We start from the raw sequence: 12,974 nt of genomic DNA on the forward strand, positions 1-12,974 counted from the left end.
TGGATGGGAGACCACCAGGAAATACCAGGAGCTGTGTGTATTTTTACAATACCAACACCGTTCTCTTGATGCATTCCATTTTGAAACATTGGGGCAGATCTATTAAGCCTGGTGAACTGATAAAGTGCAAGGTGATAAAGTACCAGCCAGTCAGCTCCTAACTGTCATTTTTCAAACCCAGCCTGTGACATGGCAATTAGGAGCTGATTGGCTGGTACTTTATCACCATGCAAATTATCATTCCACCAGGTTTAATAAATCGGCCGCTTATTCATTTATGTACTAGTAGTTAGAAGTAGAAGAACTCTAACAGAAACCACTAAGCTCATCTACAGCCACACCACACTGTATATGCCCAATATCACCTGATCTTAGGCCTGGTTTGTTCTTGGATGTGAGACCACCTGGGAATACCAGGTGCTGTAGGTAGTTTTATACTACCAACACCGTTCTCTTGATGCATTCTATTTTGAAACTTATTCATTGATGTAGATGTTAGAAACAGCAAAAATCATCTACAGCCGCATCACACTGGATATGTCCAATCTCATCTGATGTTGGAAGCTAAGCAGTGTTGTGCCTGGTTAGTTTTTGGATTTCAGGTCCTGCCTTCTGGTTTGGCCACGGCACCTCGGAAATTCACCAAGGTCATGGCCGTGATGACGACCCTTCACCATCCGTGGACCAGGGAGGAATCTCTCCTCCCGATAAACATTCTGGAATTGCGGGCAGTGTTCAATTCATTGATACTGGCCCTGCCTCTAGTACAGAACAGGCCTGTTCAAGTACAATCGGACAACGCCACCACGGTAGTGTACACAAATCATCAAGTCGGCACTCGAAACTGCATGGCAAAGCTGGAAGTATAAAAAAATCCTCAGTTGGGTAGAACGTCATCTGCCAGCAATATCGGCAGTGTTCATTCCCGGAGTCCTCAACTGGGAAGCGGATTTCCTCAGTCGTCAGGACGTTCACGCTGGAGAGTAGAGAGGCTGCAGCAGAAATATCTGCACTGGTGTCAGTAGGTGACTGAGGCAGGGATGACTGATGCAGGGGTGACAGTGATAGTGGGTGACTTAGGCAGGGGTGACAGGGAGATAGTGGGTTACTGAGGGAGGCGTGATAGGAAGGGGTTGGGTAAGTATGGGAAGAAAGTGGGTGACAGGGATAATAAATGAATAAGGCAGGGATGATAGGGAGATAGTGGATGACTGTGGCAGGGGTGACAGGGACAGTAAGAGACTGAGGCAGGGTTGACAGGGATAGTGGGTGACTGAGGCAGGGGTGACAGGGATAGTGGGTGACTGAGGCAGGGGTCGCAGGTATAGTGGTTGACTGAGGCAGCGGTGACTGGGAGATAGTGGGTAACTGAGGCAGGGGTGACAGGGAAAGTGTGCGACTCAGGCAGGGGTGATAGGGAGATAGTGGGCAGCATATCTCTGCCTCACTGCAGCAGCACATTCCTGCTTCACTGACAGCAGCACATCCCTGCAACGTTGACAGCAGCACATCCCTGCAACATTGACGGCAGCACATCCCTGCCTCATTGACGGCAGCACATCCCTGCCTCATTGACGGCAGCACATCCCTGCCTCATTGACGGCAGCACATCCCTGCCTCACTTATAGCAGCACATCCCTGCCTCGCTGACAGCAACACATCACTGCCTCGCTGACAGCAGCACATCACTGCTTCACTGACAGCAGCACATCACTGCTTCACTGACCGCAGAACATCCCTGCCTCACTGGCAGCAGCACATCCCTGCTTTACTGACAGCTGTATATAGGGCCTAATTAAGACCTGATCCCTGCTGTGCATATTCACACAACAGGAGATCAGGTCTGAAGTGCGTGTGTGCTGGTGCCACAGTGCACCGGCACATGCCAGAGATGCGATCAGCATCTCTGCCCAGTGAGCGCCTCTGCCTGATTGACAGGTAGAGGCGGTCACTGGGCAGGAGGAGTCGGGCCAGCGGCGTTGTGCCGCCATTTTGGGGGCACAGTCAGGACAACGCAGACATGACCGGACCGTATGGGGGCGGGGCCGTGACGGCTGTGTGACCCGGACAGCAACGGGCCTTATTTACTAAAATCTCAGATAAATTTTATGGCATTTATGTGCAGTCTAGTTTGCACAGTTGATAGTGTTGATCTTGCACTATCAATGTAAGCCTCACATAGGTTTGATACACATGTAAGTTTGTTTTTATTTTACTACATTGTGGTTTGTGGCTCTATACCATGTAATGCATGTCTTTTAACAGTAGTCAAGTCTTCCAATGTGCTTGTTAGTGAAACCCAATACATAGCTTTATTTTATTTTGTTTCTTCAAATATTACATAGTAACATAGTAACATAGTATCTGAGGTTGAAAAAAGACAATTGTCCATCGAGTTCAACCTATTTGTGGTGTCCTATGCATGATGATTTTACTAAAATTTCTGACTGATGCTGCTGTCAGCCATTGCATTTTATCCCTATTTATAGTAACTATAATGCATGACTATGCACCATACCCCTGGATATCCTTATCCAATAGGAATTTATCTAACCCATTCTTAAAGGTGTTGACAGATTCCGCCATTACAACTCCCTCGGGCAGGGAATTCCAAACACGTATTGTCCTTACCGTGAAAAAGCCTTTACGCTGTATTGTGCGGAATCTCCTCTCCTCTAACCTGAGCGAGTGTCCACGAGTCCTCTGTGTTGATCTAACCAGAAACAGGTCCCGCGCAAGCTCTGTGTATTGTCCCCTTATATATTTGTAGATGTTGATCATATCCCCTCTTAGTCTCCGCTTTTCCAATGTAAACATGCCTAGTCTTTCAAGCCTTTCCTTGTATTCCATCATCTCCATGCCCTTAATTAGTTTGGTCGCCCTCCTCTGTACCTTTTCAAGCTCCAGGATATCCTTTTTGTAGTACGGTGCCCAGAACTGTACACAGTATTCAAGGTGTGGCCTCACTAGTGATTTATATAACGGGAGTATAATACTCTCGTCCCTAGCATCAATACCCCGTTTTATGCATGCTAATATCTTATTAGCCTTCTTTGCTGCAGTCCTACTTTGGGTACTACTGCTTAGCTTGCTATCTATGAGGACACCTAAGTCCTTTTCCAGTACAGAATCCCCTAATTTTACCCCATTTAGTAGGTAGGCATATGTCTTATAACTTTTTTTTTCAATATATAAACATTTTTATTATAAGATTTTCAATGACACAAGCACATCCAAGTTGCAGATTATGGATTGTGAAGGACAAATCAACCATATAAACAATTTAAGCAATTTAAATTGCATGCAGGTAGTAGAATATCAAACTCCTTGGATGAAAGTTGGTCGTAATAAACTAGGATAGAAAAGAATAAAGTAGAAAATAAGATTTTAAACCTACCGGTAAATCTTTTTCTCGTAGTCCGTAGAGGATGCTGGGGACTCCGTAAGGACCATGGGGATAGACGGGCTCCGCAGGAGACATGGGCACTTTAAGAAAGACTTTAGTTCTGGGTGTGCACTGGCTCCTCCCTCTATGCCCCTCTATGCCACAGTTAGAGAAACTGTGCCCAGAGGAGACTGACAGTATGAGGAAAGGATTTTGTTAATCCAGGGCAAGATTCATACCAGCCACACCAATCACACCGTATAACTTGTGATAAACTACCCAGTTATGAGTACGAAAAAACAACATACTGTAGCATCAGTGCAGGACTGATGCAACTCTAACATAACCCTTATTGAAGCAATAACTATATACAAGTATTGCAGAAGTAGTCCGCACTTGGGACGGTCGCCCAGCATCCTCTACGGACTTCGAGAAAAAGATTTACCGGTAGGTTTAAAATCTTATTTTCTCTAACGTCCTAGAGGATGCTGGGGACTCCGTAAGGACCATGGGGATTATACCAAAGCTCCAAAACGGGCGGGAGAGTGCGGATGACTCTGCAGCACCGATTGAGCAAACATGAGTTCCTCCTCAGCCAGGGTATCAAACTTATAGTATTTTGAAAAGGTGTTTGAACCTGACCAAGTAGCAGCTCGACACAGCTGTAGTGCCGAGACCCCTCGGGCAGCCGCCCAAGAAGAGCCCACTTTCCTCGTGGAATGGGCCTAGACCGATTTCGGTAACTGCAATCCAGCCATAGAATGCGCTTGCTGAATCGTGTTACAAATCCAGCGAGCAATAGCCTGCTTTGAAGCAGGGGCACCAATCTTGTTGGTTGCATACAGGACAAACAGCGCTTCAGTTTTCCTGACTCTAGCCGTCCTGGCCACGTAAATTTTCAAAGCCCTGACCACATCAAGTAACTCGGAATCCTCCAAGTCACGCGTAGCCAAAGGCACCACAATAGGTTGGTTCATATGAAAAGATGAGACCACTTTTGGTAGGAATTGAGGACGGGTCCGCAATTCCGCTCTATCCACATGGTACACCAAATATGGGCTTTTATGTGACAAAGCCGCTAATTCCGACACTCGCCTAGCCGAAGCCAAGGCTAATAACATGACCACCTTCCATGTGAGATATTTTAACTCCACCGTTTTAAGTGGTTCAAACCAGTGTGATTTTAGAAAACTTAACACCACGTTAAGGTCCCAAGGTGCCACCGGAGGCACAAAAGGAGGCTGAATATGCAGCACTCCTTTTACAAAAGTCTGAACTTCTGGAAGAGAAACCAATTCTTTTTGAAAGAAAATGGATAAGGCCGAAATCTGGACCTTAATAGAGCCTAATTTTAGGCCCAAATTCACTCCAGTTTGTAGGAAGTGAAGGAAACGGCCCAGATGGAATTCTTCCGTAGGAGCATTCCTGGCCTCACACCAAGAAACATAATTTCGCCATATACGGTGTAATGTTTTGACGTTACATCCTTCCTAGCCTTTATCAGCGTAGGGATGACCTCAACCGGAATGCCTTTCACTGCTAGGATCCGGCATTCAACCGCCATGCCGTCAAACGCAGCCGCGGTAAGTCTTGGAACAGACAGGGCCCCTGATGCAACAGGTCCTGTCTTAGAGGAAGAGGCCACGGATCTTCTGTGAGCATTTCCTGCAGATCCGGATACCAGGTCCTCCGTGGCCAATCTGGAACAATGAGGATTGTTCTCACTTTTGTCTTATTATCCTTAACACCTTGGGTATGAGAGGAAGAGGAGGAAATACATAGACCGGCCGGAACACCCACAGTGTCACTAGGGTGTCTACAGCTACTGCCTGAGGGTCTCTTGACCTTGCGCAATACCTCTGTAGCTTTTTGTTGAGCCGGGACGCCATCATGTCTATCTGTGGCAGTTCCTACCGACTTGTAATCTGTGCAAAGACTTCCTGATGAAGTCCCCACTCTCCCGGATGTAGGTCGTGTCTGCTGAGGAAGTCTGCTTCCCAGTTGTCCACTCCCAGAATGAACACTGCTGACAGTGCGCTTGCGTGATTCTCCACCCAGCGAAGAATTCTGGTGGCTTGTGCCATCGCCACTCTGCTCCTTGTGCCGCCTTGGCGGTTTACATGAGCCACTGTGGTGACGTTGTCTGACTGGATCAGAACCGGTTGGTCGCGAAGTAAGGTCTCCGCTTGACGTAGGGCATTGTATATGGCCCCTAGTTTCAGGATGTTGATGTGAAGACAAGTCTCTTGACTTGACCAAAGACCTTGGATATTTCTTCCCTGTGTGACTGCTCCCCAACCTTGGAGGCTTGCCTCTGTGGTCACCAGGATCCAGTCCTGAATGCCGAATCTGCGTCACTCGAGAAGGTGAGCACTCTGCAGCCACCACAGGAGTGATACCCTGACCCTGGGGGACAGGGTGATCAACCAATGCATCTGTAAATGTGACCCAGACCACTTGTCCAGTAGGTCCCATTGGAAAGTCCTCGCATGGAACCTGCCGAATGGAATGGCTTCGTATGATGCCACCATCTTTCCCAGGACTCGAGTGCAGTGATGCACTGACACAAGTTTTGGTTTCAATAGGTTCCTGACGAGAGTCATGAGTTCCTGGGCCTTTCCTATCGGGAGATAAACTCTCTTCTGGTCTGTGTCCAGAATCATGCCCAAGAAAGACAGACGAGTCGTAGAAACCAACTGCGACTTTGGGATATTGAAAATCCAGCCGTGTTGCTGTAACACTTTCAGTGAAAGTGATACGCTGTTCAGCAACTGCTCTCTTGATCTCGCTTTTATGAGATCGCTCAAGTACGGGATAATTGTGACACCTTGCTTACGCAGGAGAACCATCATTTCCGCCATTACCTTGGTGAAAATTCTCTGGGCCGTGGAGAGACCAAACAGCAACGTCTGAAATTGGCAATGACAGTCCTGTACCGCAAATCTGAGGTACGCCTGATGAGGTGGATAAATGGGGACATGAAGGTATGCATCCTGTACACAAATGCGGACAACAGGTGTCAAGCCGTGTGTTGCCTTTGTCAAGCTGTAATAAGTAGGGATAAGGACGTTAACCACCTCGGAACATCCTCCCTTATACGACACCTGCAGCGCATTCATCATAAGTCAGTGACAAGTTCAAAAACTTTGGATGACAGCGGAAGCAGTCCACTGACCACTAAATCCCTTCCTCTTGTAACCAAGCTCCTGCAAACCACACCACCAACTCCCTCAGTGTCAATTTCCTCCTTAGACAGGAAAGCCAATAGTCCTGCAGGCCATGTCACTGGCAAGTCTGACGAGTCCTCTCCTGCCTGGGATTCCTCCGATGCATCCTTGAGTGTAACGCCTACTGCTGCTGGCGCTGCTGTTGTTGCTGCTGGGAGTCGATCGTCATCCCAGAGGGGAAGTCGGAAGACCACTTGTACTACTTCCAGTAGGCAATTGACTGTCCAACAGTCCTTTGCGAGGAAGATGAAATATCACAGCAGTCATCCTGCTGCAAAGCGGATAACTCAGGTCTTGTCAGCCTGGGTGGTGAGAAACGTGGTTCCGGTATCCATCGTTAATTCAGAGGCAACTAGAGACTTGATTGAGGTACTGTGTCCCCGGTACCAAATGCCATCTAGGTTCCATTTCTCTAGGCAGGCGATACCGAAAATGTACACAGACCTCAGAAAAAGAGAGTCACCAGTGTCCTAAAAAATGCAGTTGTACCCAAGGTCCACTAGTCCACATGTCCGTGGTTAAGTGGAGCAGGGCAGACTCAGGACTATATGACTGACAGCCCACTGGGTAGATGTATTGCCTCCCGCAGCAAGAACAGCAGCGGCGGCACCAGTAGCAGCATCTCGCAAATGCCAACTCGTTCCTAGGCAGACTACGCTTTGTATCACCGCTTTCCATAAGAGGCGCACAGCTGACAACCTCTTACGGAAACTGAGGAACATCATCGCAGAATGGCTTACCCCAATTGGACTCTCCTGGGGATTTGTGACATCGGACAATGCCACCAATATTGTGCGTGCATTACATCTGGGCAAATTCCAGCACGTCCCATGTTTTGCACATACATTGAATTTGGTGGTGCAGAATTATTTAAAAAAACGACAGGGGCGTGCAAGAGATGCTGTCGGTGGCCCGAAGAATTGCGGGCCACTTTCTGCATTCAGCCACCGCGTGCCGAAGACTGGAGCACCACCAAACATTCCTGCACCTGCCCTGCCATCCTCTGAAGCAAGAGGTGTTAACGAGGTGGAATTCAACCCTCTATATGCTTCAGAGGATGGAGGAGCAGCAAAAGGCCATTCAAGCCTATACATCTACCCACGATATAGACAAAGGAGGGGGAATGCACCTGACTCAAGCGCAGTGGAGAATGATTTCAACGTTGTGTAAGGTTCTGCAACCCTTTGAACTTGCCACACGTGAAGTCAGTTCAGACACTGCCAGCCCGAGTCAGGTCATTCCCCTCATCAGGCTTTTGCAGAAGAAGCTGGAGACATTGAAGGAGGAGCTAAAACAGAGCGATTCCGCTAGGCATGTGGGACTTGTGGATGGAGCCCTTAATTCGCTTAACCAGGATTCAATCTGTTGAAATCAGAGCAATACATTTTGGCCACCGTGCTCGATCCTAGATTTAAAACCTACATTGTATCTCTCTTTCCGGCAGACACAAGTCTGCAGAGGTTCAAAGACCTGCTGGTGAGAAAATTGTCAAGTCAAGCGGAACGTGACCCGTCAACAGCTCCTCCTTCACATTCTCCCGCAACTGGGGGTGCAAGGAAAAGGCTAAGAATTCCGAGCCCACCCGCTGGCGGTGATGCAGGGCAGTTTGGAGTGAGGGCTGACATCTGGTCCGGACTGAAGGACCTGGCAACGATTACTGACATGTCGTCTACTGTCACTACATATGATTCTGTCACCTTTGAAAGAATGGTGGAGGATTATATGAGTGACCGCATCCAGGTAGGCACGTCAGACAGTCCGTATGTATACTGGCAGGAAAAAGAGGCAATTTGGAGGCCCTTGCACAAACTGGCTTTATTCTACCTAAGTTGCCCTCCCTCCAGTGTGTACTCCAAAAGAGTGTTTAGTGCAGCCGCTCACCTTGTCAGCAATCGGCGTACGAGGTTACTTCCAGAAAATGTGGAGAAGATGATGATCATCAAAATGAATTATAATCAATTCCTCCGTGGAGACATTTACCAGCAATTGCCTCCAGAAAGTACACAGGGATCTGAGATGGTGGATTCCAGTGGGGACGAATTAATAATATGTGAGGGGGGCGATGTACACAGTGAAAGGGGTGAGGAATCGGAGGATGATGAGGTGGACATCTTGCCTCTGTAGAGCCAGTTTGTGCAAGGAGAGATTGATTGCTTCTTTTTTGGTGGGGGCCCAAACCAACCAGTCATTTCAGTCAGCCGTGTGGCAGACCCTGTTGCTGAAATGATGGGTTCGTCAATGTTTTTCTTTTCAATCTAAGCCCCTGCAGTTTTCTGTAAGAATCTGCTTCGCTATGATGATCAACAAGTCACAAGGGCAAACACTCAGGGCTGGAGGTGTAGATCTTAGGACCAGCTGCTACAAGCATGGCAAAGGTGTCACTATCATTGGTGACACCCAGAGAGGCAGCGAGGGAGATTGTAATGCAGTGCGCGCAGATAAGCAGCGCAATGGTAAAAAGGAGGCATGGTCTCATAGGTAGGGGTGTGGCCTGTTTTCCTGAATCTCCATTTTGTTGCTCCGGGTATCCCGGGGGTTGAGTGCTGCACCCGGGGACTAGTGTGTGAGTGGTGCTGGCTCCTGCACAGTGACAGAAACTGGGTGTTGCACGTAATGTTACAGTGAAACACCCATATTCTGTCACTGAAGAGGAGCCGGCACTTTGGTGTCACCCCCTTTGGCGGGTGACACTCGGGTGTGGGCAGCAACCCCGTTGTGATGCCACTGACCCATGGGAAGCTTTACGTGGCTTACACATGTGTTAGTAGCCCCAAGCATCTTTTGTGTTAGTCCCTGAAGAAAAACTTCAAATATTTACAAATACATTTTGTAATCAATGGGCCTAATTCAGTAAGGATTGCAAATTCTGCTAAGTAACAGAATTTGCAATCCTTTGGTTCGCATGCTGGGGCCACCCAGCATGCCGCCTCCCTTCTTGACCACGCTGAAATTGCAGTCTCAGTGCAGTTCAGCGTGATCATAAAAAATGGGTTAGCCTCCTGTTGGTGCAGACTGTATATGTGCGCAGGAAGCCGCCACCATTTTTGTGATCGCAGCTGCTGCATGTGATGTCATGCAGCAGCTCTGACCACGCCTCCTGTTTCTCCGTTGCCGACCCCATTTTGTAGCCCTGCCCATGCACCGCTCCATCTCTGACTTGGAAATGGATTGTTGCTGACCCCCCCCCCCCCCCCCCCCAGCACCGATTGACAGTCAGAAGCGATCGCATTATCTGCGGGGTGCCGCAGAAAATGCAGGCGCATGCGTATGCTCTTAGCAATTTTTGCAGTTGGATTGCTTATTGCGATTGCAATCCAACCTGAATCAGGCTCTATTACCTATCACAATGCACTGCGGGTAGTACAAAATGGGGTTAATATAAGAGAGAACCCCCCCAGAGCTGTGCTCCTTAACTGTCCCTGGTGGCTAGTGGAGCGGCTGCCCAGTAATCAGTGTCCACGTCAGTGCGCACATGGCCCACCCCCTACAGCCACGCTGGATCACGGTATAGTGTGGGCACAGAAGTCCCTTACCTCCCTTTCATCAGCGGCCTCGTGATCCCGGAGGGCGGTGTGTGTGTGACTGACCTTAGGAAGAAACCGGAGCCTCCGCTGCAGTGACCCAGCAACCAGGTCACGGGAGTATACTGCGCCGCTGGGAGTGATGGAGCTGCAGTAAAGATGTCTATTAGACCTAACCTGCTGCAGCCCTTGTAGATTCTTATAAAAAAAAGTTCTTCTTTTCTTGTCAAAATTAATAGCTAAGAATAGGCTGCCTGAGGCAGCCCCCTGTTAAGTGGCCTGCTACTGAAGGCACCAACTACAAACTGAGCTCCCTGTTCATGGAAGCGAGGTTATAGAGCAGGGGGCGCTGAGCATCTTGGGAACAGTCAAAAGCTTTGAGCCTGTTGGTGCCTCAGATCAAGATCCTACTCTACACCCCAATGTGAATCCTTGTGGAGTCCAGTGTACCCCACAGAAGAAATGAATGTGTCACACCCATTGGCAGCAACATTAGAATAGCTGCTGATGGGCACAATTGAGAAAGGAAGGGGGGAAAACATTTGAATCCAGCACATATATGTAATTTGAATATGTAATTTGTACCTTCCTACTTTAAAATGTAATGGATGAACCTCACCCTGTGAGAACTATCTTCATGATCAAGAGATCTCATACGCAAGAAAAGCATGTGTTGGGATAGGGCTGTGGAGGGCGGCTGCTCGAGCACACCCCCGTCAAGTTAAGGAGATTCAACTGAGGAAGCACAAGGGAACTCTTGTCTGGGGACAACAACTGCAGGGAGACCACATCTTTTTAGATGAAAATGAGAGGGCGGAAGGCTGCCTAATACTGAAGCACCCTCAAACATCAAACCATATGCAACAACTAGTACAAGCATTCCTGGGGAAAGGTCTGCAGCAGACGGATTTGCATACGGTGATGTCATCCAAGCAGTGGGCCAAAGTTGGCTGGAACCCTCATCTGCATATGAAAGGAGATAAGGGGCGCTTGGATGACCCCTAGTTCGCATTGAACACCCCCCACCCTCCTTTGGTGTGGGGCTCATGTTGGCCATGCCCCAGCCCCTGAAGCATTCAAGCTGATTTCTTGCAGCAGCTGGGCACTGTAACAGCTCCAGAGCTGCTCTGTAAGGCAAATAAAAGGGTGTGGGCCCTGCAACACCACCTGTAGTTCGCATTGTGCGTTGGAAGGCACAAAGTAAGCAGACGGGAGAAGTCAGGATAGTGCGCAAGGGCATAGAAGGGAGGGGCTCAAGAAAAGAGAAGTGGAAACAGACAGCAAACTAGGCTGGAGAGAGACCTGAGACAATGAGATCTAAATTATACCAGAGCCAACCAGGGGAAAGCACAAATGCAGTCCCCCCCCCCCCCCCCCCTACCACAAATTATGCAGTCGAGATTCCCACATTTGGGGAAATCACAGAGGTCAGCATACCCAGAATGCAATGAATGAACCTCACCCTGGGAAAACAATCTTCATGACCATGGTATCACCTAAGCAAAATAAGTATGATTTGAGATAGGGCTGGGGAGGGCCGCTGCTCAGGCACACCTCCGTCAAGTAAAGGAGATTCAACTGAGGCAGCACAAGGGAACTCTCATCTGGGGACAACAACTGCAGGGAGAACACATTTTCAGATGAATGTGTGAGGGCAGAAGGCTGCCTAATACTGAAGCACCCCCCAAACAACAAACCAAATGCAACAACTAGTGCAAGCATTCCTGGGGGAAGGCCTGCAGCAGATGGATTCGCATATGGTGATGTCATCCAAGCAATGGGTATAGTTGGCTGCAACCCTCGTCTGCATATGAAAAGAGAAAATGGTCACGCAGGGCATGGCGGCCTTTGTGGGGTTGCGCTTGGATGACCCCTAGATCGCTTTATACACCCCCATCAGTGTGGGGCTCATGTTGGCCATGCCCCAGCCCCTGAAGCATTCAAGCTGATTTCTTGCAGCAGCTGGACCCAGTAACAGCTCCAGAGTTGCTCTACAAGACAAGTAAAAGGGTGTGAGCCATGCAGCACCACCTGTAGTTTGCATACACACATATATAGGACAGCATCTCTTATATGCCCCAGGGGCAATAAAATAGTATCCTTATCTAGGGTATCCGTCCATGCCGCTACAGCACTACACATACACACCCAGGCCGACGCAATTGCCGGTCTGAGTAAGGTACCTGAATGTGTATAAATGGACTTCAGGGTAATCTCCTGTTTGCGGTCAGCAGACTCTTTGAGGGTAGCCGTATCCTGGGACGGGAGGGCTAACTTCTTGGATAAGCGTGTTAATGCTTTGTCCACCCAAGGGGAGGATTCCCATCGTAACCTATCCGTTGATGGGAAAGGATACGCCATAAGAATCCTTTTGGAAATCTGCAGGAGATTCCCAAGCTTTTTCACATAACTCGTTCAGCTCGTGTGAGGGGAAAAGGTTACCTCAGGCTTCTTTCCCTTGTACATATGTACCCTCTTGTCAGGGATAGTGGGCTCCTCTGTGATGTGCAAAACATCTTTTATTGCCATAATCATATATCAAATGTATTTTGCCAATTTTGGCTGTAACTTTGCATCATCGTAATCGACACTGGAGTCAGAATCCGTGTCGGTATCTGTGTCAACAATCTGGATAGTGGGCACTTATGAGACCCTGACAGTCCCGACGACATAGGATCAGGCATGGGTTGAGACCCTGACTGTCCCAAAGCTTCAGCCTTGTCTAATCTTTTGTGCAATGAGTTTACACTAGCATTTAAAACATTCCACATATCCATCCAATCAGGTGTCGGCGGAGACACCACATTCATTTGCTCCCGCTCCTCTCTAATATAGCCTTCT

General features: G+C 48.5%; 1 long non-coding RNA gene and 1 pseudogene across 1 annotated transcript in view; one reads left to right on the forward strand and one right to left on the reverse strand.

The window, feature by feature from the left end:
• The window catches only part of LOC134947585 (uncharacterized), a 254,924-nt gene that overhangs the window by 66,523 nt on the left and 175,427 nt on the right, over positions 1–12,974 (forward strand). The gene's annotated exons all lie outside the window — the stretch shown is intronic.
• Positions 11,472–11,646, reverse strand: LOC134951929 (U1 spliceosomal RNA; annotated as a pseudogene).

This window comes from Pseudophryne corroboree, chromosome 8 (assembly GCF_028390025.1).
Source record: "Pseudophryne corroboree isolate aPseCor3 chromosome 8, aPseCor3.hap2, whole genome shotgun sequence".
Lineage (NCBI taxonomy): Eukaryota > Metazoa > Chordata > Amphibia > Anura > Myobatrachidae > Pseudophryne > Pseudophryne corroboree.